This window comes from Zootermopsis nevadensis, unplaced genomic scaffold (genome assembly GCF_977971745.1).
Source record: "Zootermopsis nevadensis isolate Lab colony 2312 unplaced genomic scaffold, Znev_1.0 Znev_ptg000001l, whole genome shotgun sequence".
Classification (NCBI taxonomy): domain Eukaryota; kingdom Metazoa; phylum Arthropoda; class Insecta; order Blattodea; family Termopsidae; genus Zootermopsis; species Zootermopsis nevadensis.
The window spans coordinates 7,085,814-7,113,803 of record NW_028259133.1 but is presented as its reverse complement, the minus strand read 5'-3'; positions in this window follow the sequence as shown (position 1 = coordinate 7,113,803).

The following is a 27,990-nucleotide window of genomic DNA, read 5'->3' as shown; positions in this document are numbered from 1 at the left end:
GCCCCAAAACATGTGGACACAATGATTAATCTATTTTGATTTGTGACGTAAGATAGCTTGTATTACATGTGAAAATCAGTACGCTAGGATGCTCATATCATAAAAGTGATGAATTCAGAGATCGATCAGCCCATGAACAAGAATAAAATGTAATCTGATACTTATTTGCTTATAAAAATTTATCTTGTTTTTTATACATCTAACTTAGTGGCTGATTTATCTAGAATTTACGGGAAGAGTAACTGATGTCGCAGCTTGTCTTTTGTTCTGTTAAAAAAACTACATTTTCTCTTTGAATGGGAAAGTTCGTAGGGATGTATTGGCTCTTTTTGTATAAAGAAACCCTGCAGGGAGGATCAGATTCTATTATTCTAGTTGTCATGCGAAGAAACTTATCCCCTGCTCTTCACGGCTATGCTGCTACTCTTGTCTGTAAACCAGGACGATTTCCTTCACAAAACACAATATATTTGTTTTGAAAATTCATAATAAAATCAAACTTGGCAATGACAAGTTCAAAATAACACATCTGTTGGAATGTAAAAACGAAAGAAAAATTCTAATATAATTGTTTAGAACGAAATGAGAGGTAGGTGTATACGGAAAAAAGTGTATGTCCTTAAAAACCCATGCTCCAGATTATTTTATTTTTGGTTTCTGATAACTGTGGTGACACTGAAGGTAGTAAAATAAGTGCAGGTTATGACGACTTTCAGGAGAAAGATATCTTAATTATTCTCGAACTAATATGCATTTCTATATAAAATGCTACAAATTTAAGTTTTTGTTGAATCGAATTCGTGTCCTACATTTCGTAAAGTAAGTGCAGATTGGTCTATGACAAATAAAGTAAATGTAATTTCATTAAATGTAAGACTAGTCGTACAGCAAAATGAATACGATTATAATGCTCAGATTGTGAGTAGTATGTTGAAAGAAAATTGCCTCCAGCAAGTGTGATACAATGTCAACATCTAGAACAATAACATAATAATAATAATAGTACAATAATATTTGGGATAGGGTCCACAGAAATACATTAAATGTTTCTGATTTGAGGTAGTTAAGTATATGTAAAAATATAGCGGTCTTCTTTATGCATGGCATCTATAGAACTCTTCTGCTGAAAAAAAATAATTATTTCACGAAACATAGAATTTAATGAATCATTTTATTGCAGTTTCACAGGAGGGCGAGGAAATGGAAAAACGCTGAAATAAACACAATCAACAATATAGCCATAGGCTATTTAGTGTTTTATTGGGTACAGTAGTCCTGGTATTGTGGCATAAATAGCGTCTCATTTTCCTTATTTAATAGTGAATAAGTTGTATGAATTACATATTACATATTAATATAACATAACTGCTTTAATTTATCTCTGGGTAATGCTGACTGTATATGGAAGCGATTAAATTTACAGATACTACGCAGCTTATATGTATATGTATGGAAGTGGTAGAACACGGCTTCTATTAACAGTAGAGTCACTAAAAACGATTCATTTAATATTTAGTAATGCTGTAATTTGTCTTGTGTAAAGGCACAGCTTTCAGTAACAAAGAAGTAAAATATTTAAGAAGACGTAATTGTAATAAAGGACAACTTAGATTCTGAAATGTTGTTCTCAGTCTCCTGTGTTGAGACAATATTTTAATTTGAAAATTTGTTATTCTGCTGTTGAAATCTTAGGTGAAGACAGCCACCTTCATACTCGCGGCTGTGAGAATATGAAATCTCAGCTGTTTAGAAATTGATTCTACTCATAGCTTGACACGTTATAGATTTTTTGGCCATATTAAAGGCCTTTAAAAATGCAAATAGAATTCTTATCTTATAATATTTTACGGGTTTATAGCGTTGACCTTTGGATTGCAGTCTTCCGGTTACTGATGCCATGCTATCTCGTATGTGGTTACCAAAGTTCTCAAGGCAATTATTCTCTCCCTGTTCTGGGTAGAAGTGAAGTCTGAAGATAAAGGCTACAGGTTTCTCTAAAACGCTTACACCACATTTCACGATATTTGACAGTGGGTATTTATAAACTGTCTAGTAGGAAATTTTGATAATATTATATTAATATGAATTAGTACGAATTGAAAACAAGCAGATATTATTTATATTTCTAATAATAAATTAATTAGTTGAAGGCGTAATGATCTAGAAGTAGCCCTGAGGGATGTACGTGCCAATTAAAACGTAACCCAGGAACAATAATTTGATACACTACAAAAATTATATCTGAAGCAGACTAACTTTCTCACCCAACCTTTTCCTGACACTCGAGTCAATGCCATTCTAGTTACTAGGCCGCTGCTTACGCCAGTGGCGGAAAATGGTCTGTTCACGATTAGAACCTCGAATGTTATTTACTGTCAAAATTTGTTGCTGTTTGTGAAGCATCTGACAATGTGTGTATTGACAAGGAATACCGAATAAGACAACAGTACACTAACTAGTAACAAAAGAAGACAACATTTGTGAAACCAAAAGTGTTTGACATTGAGGGACAACAGAGCTGAAATTACGGCCATGCAGATTTATAGCAGTGTATTTACTAAAACAATGGGATTCTGCTGCATGAATAGAATGTTGCCATTATTCGTTGCTTTGTGCGTGAAGGGGTTTATGTGTAGTACTCAGGGTTGCGTTTTAAATGGAACATCTTGTAGTGTCTTAAAAAGAAGAAAATCGCTATAACTTTAGTAGTTATTTCGGAAAGTGCTGCTGTTAATAAATGATGTCTTGCCAAATTCTTTAAAAACATACTTCCAACTAGTACATTTTTTCAGGAAATATAGATTGATGTTCCTCTTAAGGCGAGCCATTATCATTCAATTACCGTCTGAAACGTTAATATTCGTAAAATTTTTAAACTGTTTTAATCTTACGAAACCAAAAATAAATTAACTTTGGATATTTCATTCAGCCTAATTAAAGTCCCAGTCTTCTAATGTTTGCTTCGGTTTATCGACACAAGAACATCACTGTAAGAAGGGAACGTAAAATATTTTATTATGAGATTATTTCATATCGTAAAGTGAACAGACTTAAATTCTTGAGCTTCATTAGCCTTCCAAGAAAAGTTGGTAATGAGGTTAAACAGGACTTGTGTACGTAATTAGGCATGCATACATCAGACCATTCAATTTTTTTATTTCTTTCTACTGGAAGGATCAGATATATCCTTATAATAACGGTACCTATCCAAGATAACTATGCGAAGCCCATGCATTTTGAAGCCAAAAAACACTCCAAACTGTTTCTGGATTATCATCAATACCTTTTTATCTTTTACGAAGTTGTCTTTTCACTAATTACGTCATGGACCGTCCTCGCTTACTGTGGCAGGTGTCGATGCTGCAGTAATGTCCACAAAATTTCGATATGTACGTTAAACTACATAGGTGTGAAATGGTATTGGAGATAATTAGTATCTCATAATGCATTAGCGGTAGGTAATACAAGTCAAAATATTTGGCGTGTCAAGATTCAGAGGAGCAGAGTGCTATCCGGGTACATAGAGTTTAATTAGTGTTGACCTCAGATATTACTGATCTTTGTACAATGGTAGTTTTTCAATAAGTTATGCCCCTTGAAAATAAATTAGATGTTTCATAAAAGCCATATTAATCTGAGAGGTGTTTATTCCATATTGTCCTTTCTGATTTTATACGTTTAGATTTTGCTTTGGTATTCTGCGTATATATGCGGGTAACAGGGTTTGTGAGTACCTTCTCAAAGCTTCTAAATGCACGTTACTGTTACGAAGTAGGCTGATGTTCTGTTCATCAGCTGACATATTGGACCAGAAAAAAATCCCCGTCGGAATCATAATCGTTGTTATCAAATCGCATCTGTCATCATGATATACCCCCGAACCAGCGAAAAGAATACTGCTTCAAACACAGCGTTTGTAGATATTCCAACTGGATGGAAAAATGTTGTACTAGAACATTCTTAACCAATGAAAATGTTTCTATGTGCGACGGAATTGTTCCTTTACACACTCGTGCAAACCACAACAGGATGCAAAGCACTACGGTAATTACTTTAGTTGGAATTGAGCAAATTTGGCTGACCTAATTAAAGAAAATTAAACACTAATGATGCAATTTACTGGCCTTCTGGTAGTGTAAATGAATTCCAAAAACAAAGAAAATAGTAGGAAATGTCATTTTCCAGTTACTCGCTAACTCGGTGAATGTTTTCTCTGTCACTTCAAATCAATCCTAAACTTGTCCTTGGAAGCTTTTCCCTTTTGAACTTTGTTTTGCATTTTCATACAGAATGTCACGAGAGAAAGTTGTGAAAAAAATGTTGAGCAAGACATATTATGAAGATTTCTGTCTTCTGGGTTATTGCGCTGTGTAGTCTGGTCGATGTTAACCAACGTTTCAGAGATCATACTGCCTCCGTCATCAGGGCGCCCTGATGACGGAGGCAGTATGACCTCTGAAACGTTGGTTAACATCGACCAGACTACACAGCGCAATAACCCAGAAGACAGAAATCTTCATACTCACCGCTGTGAGAACCTCAAGTCTTACAAGATATATTATATTAAGTATTAATTATTGTGCCATAACGTATTACAGAAACCTTTGTAGGTGACGGATTTTCACGAACCTCTGATAATGAAGAAAGTGAGAATATTAAACTTTGCAAAAAAACTTCGTTATTACATGGCTTAATGCCCGGTAAGATTTATTTCAAAATATTTCCCAACGTGATGGTTAATACCTTATGAATATTCTAATTTGATTGAAGAGCAGCGAAGGTGCAAACGTTTATTGTAAAGTAGCTGTTAAATGGACTAACTTTAAAACTAGTAATCCGTTCCAGTCTAAATTCCATTATTACTGTCTTGTGTATAAATAGAGTTAAACGACTATGCATGCGTAACACAACAGGATTCTGAATATTCAAAGCTTATAGTTGCTGGTGGTACTCATGATATTGTAGCGGATAAAATGAGCTAGTGGCCAGAACAGTAATATTACTCAAATATTTAAACCTGTCAAGCGCAACAGTAATCATTTTTACCGTCTGCATTTTGTCCAAAGCGCGCATGAATAGATATCATATTAATCTCAAAATATACAACTATTATTTCTGTAAACGCCATTGTACTACACTATTACCTTTGTGATGGGTATTGTTTCGTTCGAAGTAGGAACTGATTATTTAAACAATGTTTGAATGAACATTGTGATTCAAATGTATGTTTATTTTATGACTTTCTAAGTAGCTGGAACTGAACATAAAATGTTTGTGCAAAAATGGTTCTTAAATTTTTGTCAGTTGAACAAAAAGAAGTTCTAAAGGAAATTTGTTCTGACCTCTTGCAACGCATTGAGGACGAAACGGATTTGTTGAAATATTATCGGGAAACTAAGCGACAGTTCATACACTGGAAGTTACAATCTTCTCCAACAGCAAAAGAGGACGCATGAGCCTTTCGAAGTTCAAAGCCATGTTAACTGTTGTCTTTTATATCAAGGTGTTGCGATGGCAGAGTGGGTTCCCAGTGGCCAGACGGTAAATCATCAATATTGCATCGATATCTTGACAAAATTGCTCCAATGAGTGAGAAAAAACCGGTGGATTTCGCTCCAGGATAACGCGCCGGCCCACAAAATTTTGTCTGTGAAGCAGTTTTAAACCAATAACAACATAACTGTGTTTAACCACTCCTCCTATTCTCAGACCTGGCTTCCTGTGACTTATTTTTTCCCTCAAGATCAAATTCGTGCTGAGAGGGCCACTTTTGAGACGTATGAAGTTGTGTGTCAACTCCAAAGATAACTATTTCGAGGACGATCAGAGTTAATTTTTGTAATTATGTAAATAAAAAGAGTTACATCATCATTCTCGTTATTTTTGTGTCATAACTCGTATATAATGAAAAAGAAGAAATGTCGTTCCGGTTTAGAATCTGCACACGCTTTCCCAAGTGTTTCAAAACCAAGAAATATTTGGAATGAATCAACGAAGTTGGCAGAACTACGTAATTTCTAGGCTCAGAGAGTCGCGGGTCCCTGTCCAACGGTCTCAATATCTAGCATCTCAGGACATGATTTTCAGTGTGCCCAGGTATAATCCGTCTCTGAGTCGTACTGTTTGAAAACAAATTTATTTCTTACTAAACCCACAGGTCTAAAGGAGGAGCAAAGGAGTTATTTGCAAAAGGAAAGCCGTCATAATCTTCATTACTATCATAGGAACAGTCCTACAGATTTGGAAGTTAAAAACAAGTATTTTCTGGATTCTACTATATTAAATACTGCGCCTTCACCTCAGCAGTGTTCAGTAAAAAGTAAAAGACTGGGAACGATGCCTTTAGAACTATGCCGTTGTAAAGAGCAGGACTTCTTTGCGAAGATGTGCGAACAAAAAATGAAGCAGGATGAATAATAAATACAATTTGTACCTCGGAAAGTATCAAGTGTGTAATTAAAAATATTATTTACGTACTGAGCCGATTCATCTTTTACGATAACCCTGTTCGCCCATCTGAATTAGGATGAATCTGGTGATGGTGTGCAAAGTTATAATTATCAGTGAAACATGTGAATAATTTAAATAATCTTGATTGTTTGAATGTGTTGCTAACAGCTATTTATAATAAATGTAGAACTTTTGTAACAGTAGTTTGCGTTTAAATCTGTCCCATTTTTTACTGAACCCTAGCTTACCCTGTGCCTTCAGGTTTCCCGAGCAAGTGATTCATACATATCTCATCCCTTCCACGCGTGCTACATGTCCATTCCTTCTCAGCCTTCTTAACTGCACCACACCATTGACAGATGGTAAATAATACACCTGTAGTTTATTATCCTCTTCCTCATGCAATTTTCTCCAGTATTTTGTTGCTTTTGATCTCCCGCTCTAACAATATTCTCATCAGCAACAATTTCTCAAATCATCTTAATCTGTGCATATTCCCTAAAATGAGGCATCACAACATTGAATCATTATACTATAATAAATTCAGATTTCACACTAACCTCACCATTGAGTTTGAAATATGTGATGGAATGCAGGCATCATAAGTCATTTACATGACGTTTTGTGAAAAGATGCCCCACTTGTATATAGCGAATTTCGTTTACACTGCGCTCGATTTCAGAAAACTACCAACATTTCCGATTTAAATATCCCTCTAACCGTTCCATTCTAAAACAAATTTTCGTTCAACATTCAAAAACACAACGTTTCATCATTTCCCTCAAACCTTAACCATTTTTCTAATAACGTTATAAGAATTCACGGTGTTCCGCTTCCATAAACTCCTTTCACTGAGTAAACTACAGATTCCAGCGTAAAGGTTCTGTTTTCCTAGAGTGCTGTGGAAATGAGCTTGTGTCGTTCTGTATTCCAGATGAGGCGAGGTGCTGGTTGCTAAGGGCAACAGGAATAGAAGTAGCAGCAGGAGGTACATGAGATCGGTTCCGCAAGTCTTGTGCAGCCTGCGCTGTATGCGCTCATAAATAAACATTATTCGAAAAAAAGCAGGAGGAAATACTGGTAACGGAACCACGTGCTTGGAACACTACAGACTAAATTACACTGGCAAATAAAACGAAGGGGCGAATGAACTTCGGATTTAAATCAAACTTCTTGTCGAATTTTCCCTTTTCAGTATGTTAATATAACCGTTGAACACCCAATTTTCCATGAAATTTAAAACTAATTTGTACCGAGAATAATTACATGGTTAATAGTTCTCCTGAGGGAGTCGACAGTTTCATTGAGTCTTTCCTTATGCCGAAGTTAGACAGATTCTCTTGTTTTACAGCTTTCTGATAGGAACAAGATTCCACACACTTTGCTGCTAATAGTCATTTTCAATCGACCCTTTAAAGCCTGTAAATTTAAATAATATTAAACAATTCAGTCCGTACCGAAAAAAATACATCCTACTTTATAATTGCAAAGATCAACCGGTTAATGCTGTTTAAGGAAGTAATTCATGTTTCTATTGACACTCATACAAATCCTAATAATGCGGTGTTACTAATTATTAGAGCAGCTGTTACATATAGTTACGGCTTGGCGTTTAAGGGGTAAATGTACAGTTTAATGCAACTTATATCCCAGGGGTGAACTGGAATAACGATGAGGGTCTTCGAAAAGCGCTAAATGAGTTAATGGTACCACATTGTGGTGGATTATCAGTTCTGTGGCTTAGCTAAATAAATTGGTCAATGAAACAAACAGGTTCATCGTTTCACGGCTTCTAAAGTAAAGTTTCCTTTAGAAAACAGATCAAGGACTTCTAAAAAAAAGGCATATCCACGACGGAAACGTGCGACGCCATGCTCTTCACACCATAGAATGAAATGACGTCCTTCTGATGCTTTTGCATAACACAGTGACCCGCGTTATCTGTAAGATGAATAGAGTGCTGGAGTGAACTACTCATCGATCGCTTTTTCGAGTTAATTGAATTGGTTCTTTGACATTATTATTCCGTAAATGATAAATTATATTGGCCTGTGTTGGGTCATATTCAACAACCAATATTATATCCGATCAAGCCACTCGTGTGGGCGTCAATTGACAACCCCTCCTCACAGCGAGGCTTTTTTGACACCGGGCGCCAGATAGGAAAGTGTCCAGGGTTCGTGCCTTGGCAGTCAGTCATCAAGCTATGAGAATGTCTTCAGAGTTTAGACGAGGGAAATTACAACAGAAAAATATAAAGTTACGGATGTTGAATAAAGGAAACGGAAGAACTAGGAACCAGATTGCATGATGACATTTCCAAAATTCTTTTTCACTTCACATCATAATTCTAATTTTATGACCCCTCGAATTGCTACCCATGAATTTAGTAACATTTTTAAAAAAGACCGTTCAGACAAAAATTACGTCTTCTCCCAAAAAATGTCTAAACCAAAGCTATATAAAAGCGTTGGTTCTGTAGAAGCCGTCTGTCTTTCATGTAGTATATTTTAATTTTAATTAAATAGATAATATAAAAGCAATACATAATATGGTTTTACAATAATTAAGGGTCAATATCCTAAATTTTACCTTCAGTGGTTAGTTAATTAAGTTTTGCGTAAAGTTTTAACTGTGTTTGTTTGCAACACTTGTGACTTATGTCCACATAAGCACATACTTCCTTGACTTATTAAACATTCTAGAGTTTACGCGTAACTACACTGATCGTAATGTGAAGCAAATCGTACCAACCGACATCTGCTGAACGATTCTATTGTTTTACAGATACATGGGTACTCCTATACTGTTAGTTCAAAGTCAAAAGTAAATAAAATATAACAACTGTACTTAATTTGGACACCTGAGTTAATAGCTTACCCGGGCTTCGATCTTCAACTGAACAGGGGAAAGCTGCCTTAAACCGGTACAGTGTGTAATAGTAATTTCAGAAATTGTCTAGATCGTAATAAATTATTAGCCTAAAACTTTAAAAATCATGCCTCTTAGGCTTTTAATCTTTCTATTGATAATTATTCGAACATAAACTTTTTTTTCACTTATACTGCTGGAATTAGTAAATAAATTACTCATGCCTGTACACGTTCGCTTCATTCTTTCCTTTCCTTCCTATCCGTCCACACCGTCATTCAGCAGCTAACTGTCCGTGCACTGTACGTTTACTAAACTATTTTGCATGAACCCAATTAATTTATGATTTTAAAATGTATCAACGTGTATTTATTATAATTATGACTATAAACTTATCAGTAACTCTCTCATTCCTTTATGATGGCGTTCTCCTTCCATCATCTGTTTGCCGCATTACAAATTTCGTTTTGTTTCTCTCTCCCGTCTGCACATTCTCTCTGAAACTTGACTTCCTTTGGTGAATTATTGTATTAGCAGCTATTTTCTGTTCTCTCTAACCACAAGGGAATTTACCAGAAAGAGAAATCTAACCGCGACTCAGTGTCGAATAAATAAAAGGTATTCTTATCTCATGTAACGAAAATTAAATTAGGGATTCTAACACTGAAAGTTTCCGAATAAATTTCTACATTCATTGTCAATAAAAGAAACTAAATTATACTTGAATTCATTGTTTTTTTTGGGTAGAATGACTTCCTTTGAAACAGTACGAGGTGTTCCACGAAACTGATCAGAAATCTCAGCTGATAAAAACATTCAGTGACTAATAGTCGCAAAATAAAATCCCAAACAAACTACAATAGAAATTTATTATCTTATAATGTATTTATTTGTTATACCTTTGTGCTTTAATAACGTATTTTAAACACTCGGCGACGCAAATAATAAATAATTTGTAGAAAGATATATCCGAATAAAGTTAATGAAGCTGCATCGTCGAACAAAAATTTTATGACAAAAGAACGAGAAACCTATACTATGAGAATTAGCAACAAGTTTCTATATATTTTCTTATTCAGTGAATATTTAATTATAAAAATATACACAGTACATTACTCTCTGAAGTAAACTGATGATCTACTTTGTTAAAATTCTATGTTTGCTTTGCATTCTGAAATTTCTCGAAGGCAAACCACCATGATCTCAAGAGCTGCTCTTAACAGCCCGGAGACAGATGGACTGGATCCACATGCACCGAGCTTTGTCGCTATAGTTCTGTTTTCTAAAGCAGGGTAATTTGTCTGTCGGTATAGCCTCACGCTGCATCAACAACTTGCAAATTTAAGCCATCGCCTATATAGACCTATAGGTTCTGAAGAATACTAAATTTGGGAGATCATTACAAATATAATATTTTGAATCCTGCCTGGTTACTGGTTCTTCTTAATTCTCAGCAATACCGAGCCACGGTCTAAGTCGCGAGTTAACAAGACAGCACGTGGTAAAATGAAGTATTTTCGAATTATTGAAGCTAGGCAGTAGCTTTGTTCATACAGAAATGTGTACGTAATTACAAACATTCTAAACTAGGAGGGTTTTTTAATTATACCCCCTGTGTGAGTTAAACTTTTGCGCCCAATTCATGTCACCTGTGGAAAATAAGAATCCTGTTACGGACATGCATACCCAGTCCCACTCAAAACTCATATTACTAATATGGCAGATGGAATTGAGAATAAAGTCTGACTTTATTCTTACAACTGCTGAAGTATATGAAGGAAAACTTGCCCTGTAACACGACGAATTTCTGATTGTCTTTATATTATTGGCTACTTCCAGGAAAAAGAGACAACGACCAGTAATTGACGATTCTGTAATTATATAACGACACTTAATGGACAAACGCACGTGAAATAGTGGAATACTTGTCAAGAATATGATTCCGTGTGGTGTGCACGGTTGACCTGATTCATGGTAATATGTTAGATCGGACAGAATATTGTTACAGTCAGGAAGCTTTTAGAAGTACCTGTAAAAGAAACATGCGTCCTGAATGAATAAAAAAGAAGAAAAATGATAAAGATAATAAATAATTCTTTGTATAATTTTAAGGGGGGTTCACCAATAGTGTAAACAACACTGATAATATGTTGAGAAAGACAAATCAGAAGGCCTGAAAAGGAAGTGATCTTGGCCCATTTTGAGGCACAAGCACAGCGCTTTCACTAGAGTACTGAGAAGAATCACGAAAATTCTTTTTCCTAGTCGACTTTCTGACCCGGGATCTTCCGAAAACAAAGATTCTGCAATATTCCTAGCACTGAAAAATAGAAGTGCTAAATAGTCTTATTAAAGACAATCATTCAAATAAAATTCCAAAGTTTATTAGCTCTTTTCAGCAAGAAAACACTTATGAAATAATATTTAATATTTGTTTCCAACTATCACAAACTACACTGCATCACCTAATTATGCTCTGGAAAACATTGATATAAGTTACAAGAATGAAACGTACCATATGTATTCAATGTTTTAGCGGTATGTCCATTAATTCGACGTTTAAGTTTGTCTTAAGCTAGCACCAACCATTGTGCCTCAGATAGTTAAAAGAGGTATTGTGAGGCCTAAATTCAACTGTTGTGGGGAGGTTGAGCCCAGCCACGGTATCTGAGCAAGAATTATATATTTATTTTTTGTTGTAGAAATAACGGAAGTTAGCAGAAAAATGAGGCAGTACTTTAGTGTGTATTCAAAATAGAAATAAAATTATCTCCAACCTATGGTTCAAATTTCTATTAATTCCCTACCTAAAAATTTAATAAACTTAATGCAGATTAGGAGAGTCGAAGAATGTCAGGATTGTTTGGAAATGAATGGAATATATCAGCTATTGGCATATGCTGACGATGGTAATTTATTGGGTGACGATATAAATACAATGAAGAGGAACACAGAAATTTTACTAAAAGCTAGTAGAAAGGTGGGCCTAGAAAAAAATTCAGAATATTCCGTCAGCAGACAGCAAGCAAAATCATATTAGGGTGGCTAATATATCTAATGTCCCGCGCCGTAGTCACGCGGTCCGAGGCATCATGCTTCGGACCGGTGATACGGAATGCGCGCTGGTTCGAGTCTCGGGGAAAAAAATTTCTCATGAGATCTTCGACCGGTGTGTGGGACCGGTGCCGGTGAGGAAATTGGGGAGCTACAATGGGTAGCGTAATCCGGTCACGAAAACTAGCAATGGCTGGGGGTTCGTCGTGCTGACCACACTTCATCCTATATCTAGTTGGATGATCGTTCACCTCTGCTTAGGCATGTGAACGTGAGGCCAGTAATCAAGCTAGTCGGCTTTGGCTCTCAGAGGGCTGTTACGCCACGGATTATTATTATTATTATTATTATTATTAAAAACATATCTAATAAATCCTTTGAAAGAGTCACAAAGTTCAAATATTTAGAAACAACAATAACAAATCAAAATTATATTCATGACGAAATTAGGAGGCGACTAAACTCCTAAAATGCTTGCTACTAGTCTGTTGAAAATATTTTGTCTCCTCATCTGATTTCTAAGGACCTATAGATTAAAATATACAACACTTTAATTTTGCCTGTAGTTTTGTATGGGTGTGAAACATGGTCTCGCACTCTGGGGGAGGAACATAGATTGCAGGTGTTTGAGAGTAGGGTGTTGAGGAGGATATTTAGGCCTAGAAGAGAAGAAGATGGAGTATGGAGAAAACTGCATAATGACAAACTTAAAAATTTATACTCCTCCCCCAATATTGTCAGAGTGATTAAGTCAAGAAGAATAAGAATGGAGGTCTTTGGTTAATTCGATGATAAACCTTTAGGTTCGGTAAGCCAACTAGTTAGTTAGTTAGTTAGAATGCAAACTATATTTAGACATATTAATGTTTGAATATTGAAACTGCTTCAATATTATTTATACATTTCATAATGCAAAAATTTAACTGTTTTAATAACATATAATGTTACCGCAATTGAAGAAATGTGAGCCGAATGATGCTTTCTAATCTTTACATACGGTTTCTAAATGATGAATAATTTCCGTGGTGAAATACTATTCAGCTTTTATAAAATAACATTTGTTGACTACTTACAACGATGGCGCAGCAGGGTGTAGTCGTAGCATTGTATAGATCACTTATACATTAAACTGTATTAGGTTAATTCGCAACTAAGTTTTGTTATAGATTACTTCAGAATCACTTTTCCTATAACACGTTTTAGACAAAGCGTCTACTTACGAGTATATTAACTTTTATGTCATGAATACCAGAGCTTTTGCTTTAAACGTCAAACTAGCAACTTATATTTGATGGAGTCCTCTTGAATTTCTAAGGGTGCCATGAAAGAAAAGCTCTGACAACTACGCAGTACTAAACACCCCAAAGTGTAACAAGTCCTTGAACACTTGCGTTGCCTGTAAGTGGATATTATTGCACTTCAAATACCATACCATCATCCATATCGCTCTAACAGCATTTACTTATTTGAAAGTTGATATTGTCCTCGTACAAGTCACACTACATAATTTGAAGTGTCCAATGAAATTGTCAGGACATTAAATCCACTGGAGCTATTTTGGCGCGATGTCAGGGGACATGTTCTGGGTGTTCTTGGGCGCTTTGTTTTGTGGTCTCAGGAAGACATGCTGGTCGATATTTGAGAGGGTTTCCGGCTGTGGCAAGAACATTCTTGTGGCCAGGGATTATTGGGTGATGGTGATAACAGCTACTTGGCGCGGCGGCCGGAATTTTATGTGTGACAACTCGTTGAAGTAGGATCTGTGGTTTTCACGCTCAAAGCTCTGATAATGGAGGCAGTAAAGACCTCTGAAATGTTGGTAAACTTCTACTAGATTACATGGCGCTACAACCCAGAAGACAAGCCATCTACGAATTCGTTGAAGGTTTGTCAGTGTGATAATAGCTGTACAGTGACGGTGGTAGAAGCAACTCCAACTTTAGTAACTTTAATAATCGGTGACTTCACTATTCTAGAGTTTTCAGCTGGAAACAAGCACACCTTGGTGTACTTGAGACCAGATACCATAATTTACTCGGAAACTAGTTCCATGTGTGCGCGATAGCACATTTACGACGTGAAAACGGAGATACGATTTGGATAGCAGTTTTGCGATTACAACTGCCGGACTGATACTTAATTATTTTAATTTACGACAACGTCTAGCTTTTGTGAGCGTACCTCGAAACTTTGGTGTAGGATAGTATTTTGGGCATGCCTACTGCACCTTTCTCAAATTTGACTACCATTGGTTACTTATTGAATAGCATCATCGAAAGATGTCATGGTGTATAGGTGCTGGGCTAATGAATTTCCACAATGTTTTCCTGGTAGATCTCTCGATGTGCGTGGCGAATATTTGTGAAGTCTATAGGTGTAGGTCCCCGAAATCTCTATCTTTAGCGGCAAGATTTTATTATTGATAAGCCTCGTCTATACGATATTTAGCAAATTCTAGCAAGTCGATAGCTGAGCACTTGCAGATGTCATAAACACTCTAAATGTTGGGTTCGACCGGTACCTTGTTGTTACGGATGCACTTTTGTCCATTATCCTGGCATGTCGGTGACTCTCAGGATTCGAACCCGTGCTCTCTAGCAAGTTGATACCTAGATCCTTTAAACATTATTAATCGCCTATTTTTATCAATTCCTCACAAAGTACGAACCAGTATGAAGAGAGTCTATAATTATTACTTCTGCATATTTCTTAAACAAATAATTAAGCTGAACGTAATAATTAAAAATTTCTTTAAGTCTTCACAGAACTGTTGCCTATACATTGCTAAGTGTAGGCATACATTGCGGAAGCCTGAATGTGCAGAACAAACACGGCGTTTGCCATGGGAATTTAAAGTTTTTAATTATAATATACAGGATCAGTCAGAAGTATGTTTACAAACTTCGTGTGCGTGTTCCAGGATCAAAATTAAGAAAACATGGAACACGCACACGAAGTTTGTAAACATACTTCTAACTCACCCTGTATACACAGTAAAAGTTCCATTCCTTCGATTTATTTGTTATGCAGTCCTCCACAACAACCGCTGTGAAACCTTACTCTAAATTACCAGTCGTTATATCGTACTTATTCTTTCTTATTGCATTTATTTCTTCTTTACTTCAATCCTTTCTTTTTTCATCTATCCTATGCTTTACTCGTTACCCTAATTTTCTGACATGACTGTAGGTCCACTCCATTATAGTGATTTTACAATCAAACTAGCAACTGGCTCATAGTCAGTTGATGCGCAGCATATATTCCTGTAGCGCTATATTTCAGTACCAAACGCTCGAAAGGAGTCTAGCACAAAAGACTTTAATAAGTTTCGCGAGACTAAATAACATACTAAATTTGAAGGCACTCAACATTCAGCCTGAGTGAGCATACATATTGTCTGTAACGTGTTATTTTATTGCTAAATGTTTAAAATTAACAAGAGGCATATGCATAGAGAGTTTGCTTAAAGCTAACCATCTTCAAGGAATAGAAGCAATCATGAATATTAATAATGTTTTCGTCGTATAATATATATATCCAGTGTCAAATTACATTAACTGTAATGTATTATACAATTTCACACGGTATTTGAATCCATCAAGGACAGTTTTTAGTTTCAGAAACTTAGGTCTTTTATAAATGAAAGCAATTTTTTTGAGACTGAAGTGCTTCAGTCACTGTAACAAGTTATTTGAATGTTGTAACTTTTCTATGCATTAAATATAATAATTTATAATTTTCTTATTTGTGTTCAAACACAGCGTATTTCCACAAATTTCCAAGTGCTCTTTGTGAAATTCTGTGTTCCGGTTTTAAATAAAATATTTCATTCCTTCTTTAACTGATTTACATTCGGTAATAAATACTAACTACATATAATTTTAAAATACTTTTAGTACCTGTAGCACTCATTGGTCGCGTGCTAGTGTTATTTCTGCAGTTCTTAAAAACACGTGGCTAAACTGATCACTGCATGTTAAAGATTGAAAAGAATTTTGCTATCGTAGCCCACCCACAAGCTCCTACAATTGCAATGTTAACTTATAAAGAAATTTCACAGCCTCCTCAGTCTGATTCCAGAACAGTCATTTATTTGACGTTATGACGGGATTAGCTTTCTAGTGAATAGACGTGCCTTTCATTGGCAGTTTCAGACCGAGTGAAACTGTTACACAATTTTACATGTGGGTTTCATACTACGTCAGTTGAGACGAAAGTTTCGTTTACCGGTAAATGTTCCCATTTATCTCATTTACGGCTAAAGAATCGTTATTTATGTTCACTATAAACCCAACTAATTCTGTAGGTTGGTGTTGGATCTGAATAATTTGTAAGCTGATGATGAACACGAACCGTTGTTCTAGCGCAGAGTTGTCTGGAAAGTATTAGACCTAAAACAATAATTTGTAATTTATACACTTGCACATACCATCGACATTAGGAAGGTTAGAGTAGAAAGCCACTATTGGCTGACGATACAAGAAATGCACACAGAATTTAGACGGGAATAGAAATCAATCAGTAAATTGTCCAATGACAAGGTTTGGTAAGAACGGTACTGAAACTCTCGTACAAATTTCGTTATATCACACAACCTTTTCAAGCTCTTTCCACTTCTTTTAACGTTATACAACTTTTTAATTTATAATATGACTAATTATGTGGAATGTGGAACTGTTTCGATTACTTAATGGATGCGTGTTTTTGAAATGTGTGTTTATTTTTGTATTGTTTGTATGTGTGTCCCTGTAAGGTGGAATGTTTTTGGAAGGGTGGATGTCTAGTTATGTGTGTGGGGTGTTCTATGGAGTATACTTGTTTATATTATATGTATTTTGTTGTAATTGTGTAGTGTAAGGACCACTGCCACCGGGTGCAAACCCAATTCCAGTAAATAAATAATAATAATAATAATAATAATAATAAATAAGCGTATTACCTCGCACTTGAGTCACTGCACTATGAATGCAGATAGTAAAACTCTTAAAAATTAAAACCATAAAATAAATAATAAAACCGTTATTTTCGGTGTTGAACTTCAGGTTCCAAAACTAGAGGGTCAGTGTATTTAATTTTTAATTAATTGTGTACACTAACAGCTGATTGTTAGTATATTTGTTAAACATAACTTTTATTCTGAAGTTAGAAAGAGCGTAATTTTTCCTGATTTTAACGAAACAGGCGTGTATCGCATTGCATTGCCGGCAAAAACACTTGTATGTGATAAATAAATCGCAGTTTGTTGTAGTATTGATATCTTTGTGTGTTCTGTAATTTTGTGTCAGTTTCTGATGTTATATTACTCGAAACGAAGATTGCTATGACGATATTGAATATTAAGCGCACAAAAATGTGTGAAGACCCCAGTCTTTGTAAAAATAGTCTTGTCATAATTTAGAGAGAAGAAGATGTATAATTGTGATTCGAGAAGGATACAAACCAATACTAGGAATATAAGACAGTCACCAAAAATCAGAGATATAGTATATGAAGTACTACAAATAGATGGTTAAAATTATGAAAGAGTATGTCGGTAAAAATACTGACATGTGATAACTGGAGTTCTCATGGTGGTGAGGATTCCGATGTTGTCGATTGTGACGCACATACGAATCTACACAGTGTCACAACCTAGAAGAATAATATCGCCATCATTGACAATTTTTACTCATTGTACTTTGCTCGAAATACGTGAAATATAAAATATCGTATGTGTCAGTTTGATTAAATATATACGAATTTATTCACATTAAAATACGTAAGGCAGATTTTAATTTTCTTTTAATAATTCCAGTATGACTCCTACTCCACATGGACCGTGATTCTGATTTTATCGATTTTCAGAAAAAAATTCACATACTCACAAAAAGACTTATTACGAAAAACATATCTCTAATTAAAATCCACTTCTTTAATTTCAAATATTCTTTCAGCGTTTCTCATATTTAACGAAACGCACAAAATAATGCTGTGTACCCCTGATTAGTAGAGACGCCTCTACATGTAACGGTTTTCTTGGCGCTTCTGTCATGGAAATAAAAAGATCATTGAATTAACGTTCTACAAAGTACCGTGTAATTGTACCGGTCCATCTACAGCCACTGACATTCCACTTCGAATCAAGGGAGTCCCCAGATTGTTACGTCAGCGAGCGTTGATGACCATGCAGCCGTCCTCGGCGATTAGCGCTTTCAGGAGCGCTTTGTAACACCGTTCATCATGAGTTACCACTTCCCGGCTTTACCGTAATGGTAAAAGAATAATTAACTGAGCCAGGAGAAACGCCGAATTCTGCTTGCATGAACGGTAACACTAACGTGACTTTGAATAAGCGATTAAAGCAGAAGGACACACATATTCCAGACTCGCGATTTCGCCAACGTCACACATATCACGTGAATTAAATTAACCGAATGTAGCCAGTAACTTTAAACTTGAACCTAGGATTGTAGCGTTCCCAGTGAGATCATTTTGTACTACAGGTTTCCGAGGGAATGTCGTGAACCAGGGCTTCAGTTCAGAACTGAAATTGTTAGAGACCTTACGCGCTCTAGTACCTTTCTGCACTATAGCCACGTAACCTTATCGTTCCCCGAGGCAGGAGGATTCATGTTCTAACCGACTCAACACTATTCATCCACCTACATCCATCCAGGAAATCCACACATCCCAACGCACATCACAGTTCCTTCCAACCTCACTGCAGGCCCCAGACAGAGCCAACCACAGACGCGATGACTGTAGGTGGCTCAAACAGGACCGTTGATATATATATTTTTAAACAACTAGCATCTCCAATTAAATATCTGTTCCATAAACTACCAAAATGAATCTTTATTATTATTCATACCGCGGTGTGGGATTCAGTTTTATGTGAAAACAGTGTTGGATATAAAATTGTTGGATCTCAGTTGCAATAACTGAAGAGAGAAATCTGGTGGCATATTAAAGAAACTGAAATATGTATGTCTTTGATACAAACCAGGAGATATATAAGAAAGAGTATTCTGAGATCAGTGACAGAAATATCGGTGACAGAGTAATCTTAGTCACAAAAACGGATACGTTCTCTTCTACATATCTGACGCTCAAGTATTTGATATTTTGGCAGACATGATTTGGTCCGGTATCGTTTTATATCAGATACTGTCTGGGGCGAAGCGATTATAACGTATTTTAATGCAGTAGATTAGAATTTAAACTGCAGAAAAGAGCACTTTATAATTTGTAACTTCTTTAAATTCGCAGTTTCTATAGACTGATGTACAAGTATATAGAAACTGCGAATTTAAAGAAGTTAAAATCTTATGTACATTGCGAATAGTGACTAGAAAACAAATTGGAATTTGATAAATAAAGACATAGTTTAAGTACACTCGTACTAATGGCTCTCTTTCAATCACTTTTTCGAGCAATGTGGCCTCTAATATCCACTTAAAGTTTTTCAATTTTCATAGTTCTATTTACCTAAATTGTAAGTTGTCACTCTTTCCGAAAGTGGTTGAATAAATTCCTTAGAATGAAGCATAATAATTCTGCCTTGCACTTAATGCTCCTTTCGAAACTGCATTTTATATTGCTTAATATATCTAAGATTTAATTTTTCTGTAAATACAGCCTACAAATATATTACTCCTTTTGTATTCGTTTTGTTTTGTAATTTGCCATAAATCATAATCTTTTGGTAGCAAACATATTAGGACAAGCTGATTTAGTTCATATAGGTAGTTCTTAAGGAAAAATGACCAAGTATTAGATTTACACCGGGTGGAATAACTAAATCTGACACTTCGATTTGTTAAAGTTAGAACTTGTTTTCAATGTAATTTTGAATTTTCGCACCGTTCAGTAATATGTGCAATTTAGCCGAAAGAGTGTGTATAATTTAACCACTTATGTTTTTATTGCAGTTCTTATACCAGGTGATTCAAAAAGGACTTTACAACTTTGAAAGTGTATAGAAATTTAATCAGAAAGCTTACAGAATCTGTTGAGGTGTCATTTTGTAGCAAAACAAATCAGGTTTGACTCACGTTGTGCTGTAGTACCGAATTCCGTCACCGCGAGCGCAAGCGGTAGTGCATTTGAAAATGGCTACTTTCACAAGTGCGGAGCGCGCTCGCTGTGTGCTGTGGTTTGAAGAAACGAGATCTGCCACAATGGTTCAACGGCATTTTCGCACCCAGTATGACAAGGATCCTCCCAGTAGACCTACAATTTACTCTTGGCACAAGAATTTTGTTGAGACTGGTTGTTCTGTTCGCCATGACAAATCTCCAGGTCCCCCGCGTGTTTCTAGTGCTGTTGTGGAACACGTTCGTGACAGCCCAAAGGTGAATGTGTTTTGTGCCCTTAGCAAAGTTAAAGTGTACGGTCCGTTCTTTTTCCATGAGAGAACCATCAACGGTATCGTGTATCTGGATATGTTCGAAAATTTTCTCATACCACAGTTAGACGAAGATGACCAAAAAGGACGCATTTACTTCCAGCAAGACGGCGCACCACCTCACTACCTCACAGAAGTCCGGGATTTCCTCAATAACCGTTTCTCAGGTCGGTGGATTGGTCGAACAGGGTCGATAGCATGGCCACCTCGTTCTCCAGATTTGACACCTCTCCATTTTTTCTTATGGGGTTTCATTAAAGATCGTGTGTATGTTCCACCCTTATCTACCAATCTCACTGAGCTCAAAGCTCGAATCACCGCCGCAGTTGCAGAAGTGACACCGGATATGCTGGATCGTGTTTGGGAAGAAATTGATTTCAGGTGGGATGTCTGCAGTATCACCAATGGCAACCACATCGAACCAAAATGACTGTTTGAGGTAAAACTGTGTGTGTGTGTGTGTGTGTGTACGTGTAAGTAAGATTGTGATTTATCAAGATAAAATAGAGGCCTTTTGGATAATATGATGGTCAGTGATTATTACAGGTAAGCTTGTAATACTGGCATTTATTCGGTAAAACCCAGAGGGAGTATAAAAAGAGTTTTAGGACAGGTTATTCCAAATGCAATTGATGAGAGCAGAAACAAGTTCCATTCATGATAAGGAAAGTTATATCGACCATTCACATATTGAGATGGAAGTCTGTATATCTGGAGAGACACGTAGTGGTCCCTAGAAAGTTATCAGTAATTCAAGTCAGACGCTTTTTACAAACTGCAATTAAATTTGTTGTAAATATCTTTTATAATGCTTTTGGAAAGCTTTAAATTGTGTAATAAAGTTTAGTTTGAATATATATTCTTGTGTCGAAAGCAGTTTTTTGTCAGCCAGGAATCATTTTTCATTTATCAGCCAACTTGAAAACAGAAAATAATGACTGTATTCCCAGATCCATGCTTGTGTATTAATGTTTGGTAGTATAATAAAATTAATTTATCTTATTTTCCTAAGTCCTGGAAGTGGAAGAAGGCTCAATAAGCATAGGCCTAGATAAATGCACTATTTTACGTAATTCCGAGAGTAAAGTGGCACTACCCAGATTATTCTCAAGCACTAAACCCGGACAGGAAAATATATTATAATTCATGTTGATGCGATTCTACAAAATATACATATATGCGCCCGTTAGCTGCGCCGTGTCCGTCTGACAGCATACAATAACTCCAAGACCCCTGGTTCAGGTTCTCACAGCAACGAGACACTTCTGCCTGACTACAAAGCGCTGCAACTCAGAAGGCAGCCATCTTGATATTGGGTGATTTTATTGGTATTTATTGACATATTCGAATTTGTGTTAAGCCGTCCAGCAAAAAATTAAACTTTACGGACAGAGGAGCATGAGTTTATGCAAATAATTTAACCCTTAGTACGGAGGCTACACTTTCGTCGAGGACATTGGTGTCCGTCTACAAGATTTCATGGTTTTAAAAACCAGAAGGTCACAATGCATTCCAAACCTCAAACATTGTGGAGTTAAACTGGGCCTTTACTAATTACATATTCTACCTGAGCCGCAGTTATGTAAACGGAAAGTGCCTGATGTGGCCCTTAAACAAATGTTTGTGCAGTCTTCTACGAGACCTGCTGCAGACCTGCTGATCCCTAGGGACGTCTCACACGCCGCACTAATTTGCAGCTCTGCATATTCACAGATCTCTTCGAATGTCATCACGTGCAGAACAAAGTGTCTCCATCATACGTACAAGTTCATAGGCTTGGCACGGTTGCCTTTCGCTGATAGAAGTGATGTGCTGGGATGGAGTCATGGTAATAATCGTGGTTTGAGGGTGTGGTCTGATTTTTGTCTGAATTAGTCTGAAATATTCAGGAGCAGTATCCACTATTCAAGAAAATTGATGTCAAGTTTCTGTTCCTCTGAGTTTAATTCGACCAAGCAGGTTTATGTGGTTGTAACGCTCCTAACTTGCATCCTAAATGTATGCGATTTGAGGCCCTGTCAGTTTACCTAATAGTCTGACAGGTTTCTCGTGATTTTTTTCTTTCTCTGGAGACATGCTTCAAATAATCACAACCATATCCATCCAAATCCTTATCTACTCACCATAAGATGATCAGCCTTCCATATAACGGAATAGTTAAGAGATCATAACTCCATAAATAATCAACGAATTCTAACCAAACTTTTTTGTTTAACAAAAATGAACAACAAAAACAAATTGTTACAAAACATGTTCAAAATGACATCCTTTAAATTTAATACAAGCATCAAGACGTTTCAAGAAATTATCGACGATGTTCGCACACTCTTCGACGGCTATTTCATCCCAGCTTTGTGCAGCGCCCGTTTCCGCTGATCCACGGTAGCGTATCTTGAAGAGGAGATTTTGCTCCAGAATTGATATAACTGATAAGTCCTTAGCTTTCAGATGAGGCGAGTTAGTGGACCAAACGCCTTTGACCAAAATCTGCGGAAACAGCTCTTTGCAGAATCTGATTGAAGATTTCGCTGCATGTGCAGGAGCCCAGTCCTGTTGAAGGATCCCGTGTTTGTTTCCGAAATGACTGAGTGCCCACGGCTCCAATTCATATCTTAAAATTAGCTGTTGGTAGACGATGGCGTTTATTTTGACGCCGTGTTGCACGAAAACCATCGGCGTCTTGCCAGAGGAGCTGATGCCGGCGCATACCATCACAAAGGCCGGAAAATTGTGGCGATACCTCAAAACACGTTTCGGCGAGTTGCCTGAGCCTATTGGCACCAATTGACGATGGTTTTGTCGATTGTGGAGCGGCTGGATTGTGAAAATCTTTTTATCCCTGAAAAGAACCCAGCGATAGCGAGCACTTGCGAGCAACCTGCTAAGTTCTTTTCTTTTTTGAGTCGATTCGTCGCCATTGCATCCGTGAGGTGATGACCACTTCCGAGTTTGTAATAACGGAGTTTCACCTTCTTTTTTATGATTCTTCGAAGAGATTGTTCGCTGATACCGAGGTTCTTTTCCATCTTTCGCATTGACTGTACCGGATTGCGATCGTACCGTCTGGATGTTCCTCTTTGTAACTGCGGAAAAGTTTCGTCCTTGTCCTGCCCTATCCTCATTGCTCCGAGTCTCCTTTTAACATTTCATCGCATCGTAGACGGTTGAAAGTGGCGTTTTGACCAACTTCGATATTATTTTTGCCTTAAAACCTTGTTTGAATAAATTTACAGCCATTATGTGGCCTTCTTTTACCATATTGAAAGTCTAAATCAAATGAAAATTTTATTATGTTTGATATTATTAAGTGCAAAACAGTACAGAGAATCAACTGAAAACATTTATTTTCCACAGTAAACATAAAAATCGGCGCTAATTTGAAATTACGGGTATTTATGGCGCACCTGTATATAGACTATCTGGTACTGAAACAGCTTCCTTTAGTAAGTGGAGTATCATTCAATCGATTTTCCACGACCAGTGATTTTCTACAGATTTTCAGCAGTGATCGAGTAATTTGCAGCAAGGCGGTTACGTTCCTGCAGATACAAATGTTGACAAGATATCTATAGTGTAGCAAATTGCGAGTAGGAAAAACCGCGACCTTGTTTAACCTCTCAAAATCCAAAATCGAATAAAGTAGATCTACAAACCAACTGTACCACGTGCGCCTACACATTGAAAACAAAATATAAAGGAATGTCACTAAAAAAAAACATCGCAATGGTAATGTGGAATCTGTAAAATAGTTTTCGGATATCATTACAGCCGTGTTAACAGAAAACTTGTTTAACTTTTGCTGTATTCGGGTAGTATACATAAGTATATATATACAAACGTTTCGATGGACCGTATTCACCCCATCATCAGAGTTGACGTGAAAAGATCACAATCGACATCTTCAACGCCGTGAGAACTTCGAATCTTAATCGTTTTGTTTCATCCTTTTCCATTAAGTCAATGACTGCATTATTAAAACAAAATTTTTAAGTTATTTCCATTCTGTAGGTATGGATGTGATCGCGAATAGAGCTATTCCAGTCCCTACAGGGATAAAATTTCTTACCTTCCAGCCCGTATCAAGTCAGTTTACCAAGTTTTGACGGTTTATAAGTAACTGTGCTGTAATACAGCACACACTGTATCGTCTGAATTCAAAACGTCAAATTTCAAGGGCTAATTTTGTGCCTTCGCACTGAATCCTTGCATCATAAAACAACAACAGAACATCTGTAAGTGATGGAGTTCGCCATATGTCGTATCTCAAATTTAATTTCGGCGATCTCTGGCACGACGTAATTGTTTTTGCATCATTATAATTCCAAGAGCAGCGCCACGAATTTTTGTGTTGAAAGATTTATTTAGGCTACAGAGTGATTCACCATCCTCTTCACTCTCATATAACATACAGCTTCTGATAAAACAGAGTGTTGAAGCTGAATCGAATTACTTCACAACAGCAAAGAAGGGGAAAACTTGTAGCAGTCGGTATTAGCAGAAGCTTTCTCTTCTAATACATTATATGCCTTTCACTTAAATTTTGTTTTCACATATACATGTGTTGTTTAAATATTTTGTATATAGTACTTACTTAGTGGTCAGCTATATAAATGATTTTCGACGTCGAATGTGTGTTTTTTATTACGACGGCTTCAGAGTAACGAAATCGCCGACGGCGGCAGAGGATTTTTCCTGTAGCCTCTGCGTCCAGATCGGCTTTGAGGCCCACACAGCCTCCTATTCAATGGCTAGTGGGATCCGTTCCCGGGGGTAAAACCCGTCCGGGGCGTGATGCCGAACACTCAATCCCATCTAGTGCCGAGGTCAAGAATGAGTGAGAGCTATACTTCCTTTCCTCCCCAAGCGAACTACACGGCGTGTAGCGAGACTGCATTACTTTATTTGAGAGTAAAGAACTGTGGCAGCTATTGGGGTAATCTTCAACCCAGATGATATATGGGTAAATAGTTATTATCGGTGAAATTATGACGACAGGCAAAAACTGATTACTCAGAGAAAAATCAGTCCTAGTGTCACATTCTGCACCACAAAGCCCACATGGACTTCCTTGTATTATTATTGACATGCAATAATGGCACTGAATGGCTGATATACGCATGGAAGTTTTAGATGCAAGAACTAATAAAGAGAGATTGCTTTGGGGAACTAGGCGTAGATCTGATGATAAAATTAAAATTAATATTATTGTACAGAATGAGCCGGGATAGCTCAGTCAGTATAGTGACTGGCTACGGGCTGGACGACCGGGGTTCGATCCTCGACGGGGGCAGAGGATTTTTCCTCTAGCCTCTGCGTCCAGACCGGCTCTGGGGCCCACCCAGCCTCCTCTACAATGGGTACCGGGGTCCTTTCCCGGGGGTAAAGCCGGCCGGGGCGTGATGCTGACCACTCACCCCCATCTAGTGCCGGGGTCAAGGAAGAGAGGAGCTATACCTCCACTCCCCCCAAGCGCCTACACGGCGTATAGTGGGACAAACTTTACTTTACTTACTTTACTTTATTATTATACAGAAATAGAGTATGTCAGTGTGGAATGGACAAAACTGGATCATGATAAAATCCGTTAGTGGTTATTTGTGAATATTGTAATGCTTCCACAAAAAGTGGCGATTTTTTCTCAAGAAGCATTATGTTCGACGCCAATGGTTTGTTGTTTCAGCTAAGCAAAGCATTTCAGCGGTTCCTGCACTGATGCTTATCTTCGTTCTCATTGTTTACTCTTAATTATTAGCAGGATGTGCGCCACGACTGAACTTTTGTGCAGTTCTCTACTATGAACACGGAGCTCGTTATAAAGCCAATCACATCAACTATGTATACCGTATTTTGCATTGAAAATTTAGAATTCAAATGATACTGTCATCAAAAGTGACAAAATCGCATTTATCGATTCTTAATGCATAAGTATTTCATCGTGGTATGTTTACTTTTTGCACACTGCTTTTAGTTGCGATTTCGTGTGGTATATCTCACAGCGGAAATCAGAGGAGTCGCAGAAAAGCCTGTTCTGGTATCACTTTGTCCACATAAACTGGCCTGAGCGCGAACCCACGTCTCCTTTACGGACTTCATTCAGAGATTTTTTTGGAAATAGTTTCATGTGGCTTCCCCATATTTTCTCGATAAAACTCTACCGCATTATGTCTCTGGTCTTCGCGAGATGTGGATATGATACGAATATTTGGAACGGGCAGAAAGCAAACACCTTCGATTCCTGGTAGTGGAAGAAATAGTGTCAGAGTAATGCAGAACTGCTTTAGAAACATCAGCTATCAGGTTAATTGCCTGCGATTTGTATCGCATATGATCTGTGACGGTTTCCTGTGTCCTTCAGGATTTCACTAGTTTACCTTGGTATTTACTAACACCACACCGTATGTGAATGGATTTATCAGCAAATTTGCCCACACCCAGCGACATGTAAATGTACGGCTTCAGAGGTTGCTCAAGTTTCTTGCGCTGCCGAAACTATGTAGCTTCTAAAATAACTCAACTGTAGAATACATTTTATTATATCCTGCACCCGCCATATCTCCTGAGTGGGTTTTATCGGGCGTGGGTGGACTGGAGGATCAATGTGGGAAGCGTACACTCGCATTCACATGAAAGTTTTAAGTGTACTGATCACGTAAGCTTGGGGATTATACGTAGTATTATGAATTCCACGTGCATCGCGAAGAACGAAGGAAATTACGTTAGTATGTCAAAAATGACCAGGAATTTTCTATCCTGATGTTTTGTTGTTTTCCTCAGTACCGCTACTCAACGTCTAATTTAATTTGTAATTTGCAGTCATCCTACCATTTGACGCTAAGTGTATGGGAGACATACGTACCCTTTTTGTAAAATAGCAGGCTAGGACACTGCTTGTTTGCCTAGTGCCAAATTTACATGAAAAATAACATACATCAGTTCGATGTGCCCTCCACACGTGGCTCCACTGAGTGCAGGAATGCCCGGAGTTTACAGCTGCGTAATGAGAGCGCACTGTGCGAAAAGGTTTACAGTTTTAGGAGCGTGCGTTTATTACCACAACAATTTACATAGTTCGTAGCTTTGTACGGTACAACGACAGTTCGGAAGAAATACACCATTAGACAGACAACAGCAAAATCTGCAATCAGCCGTCTGGTACAGAAGTTACGTACAAACTTGTAGTCTCTGAAAAAAGTTGCCGTTGGAATGCACAGGTCAGCATACACGCAGGA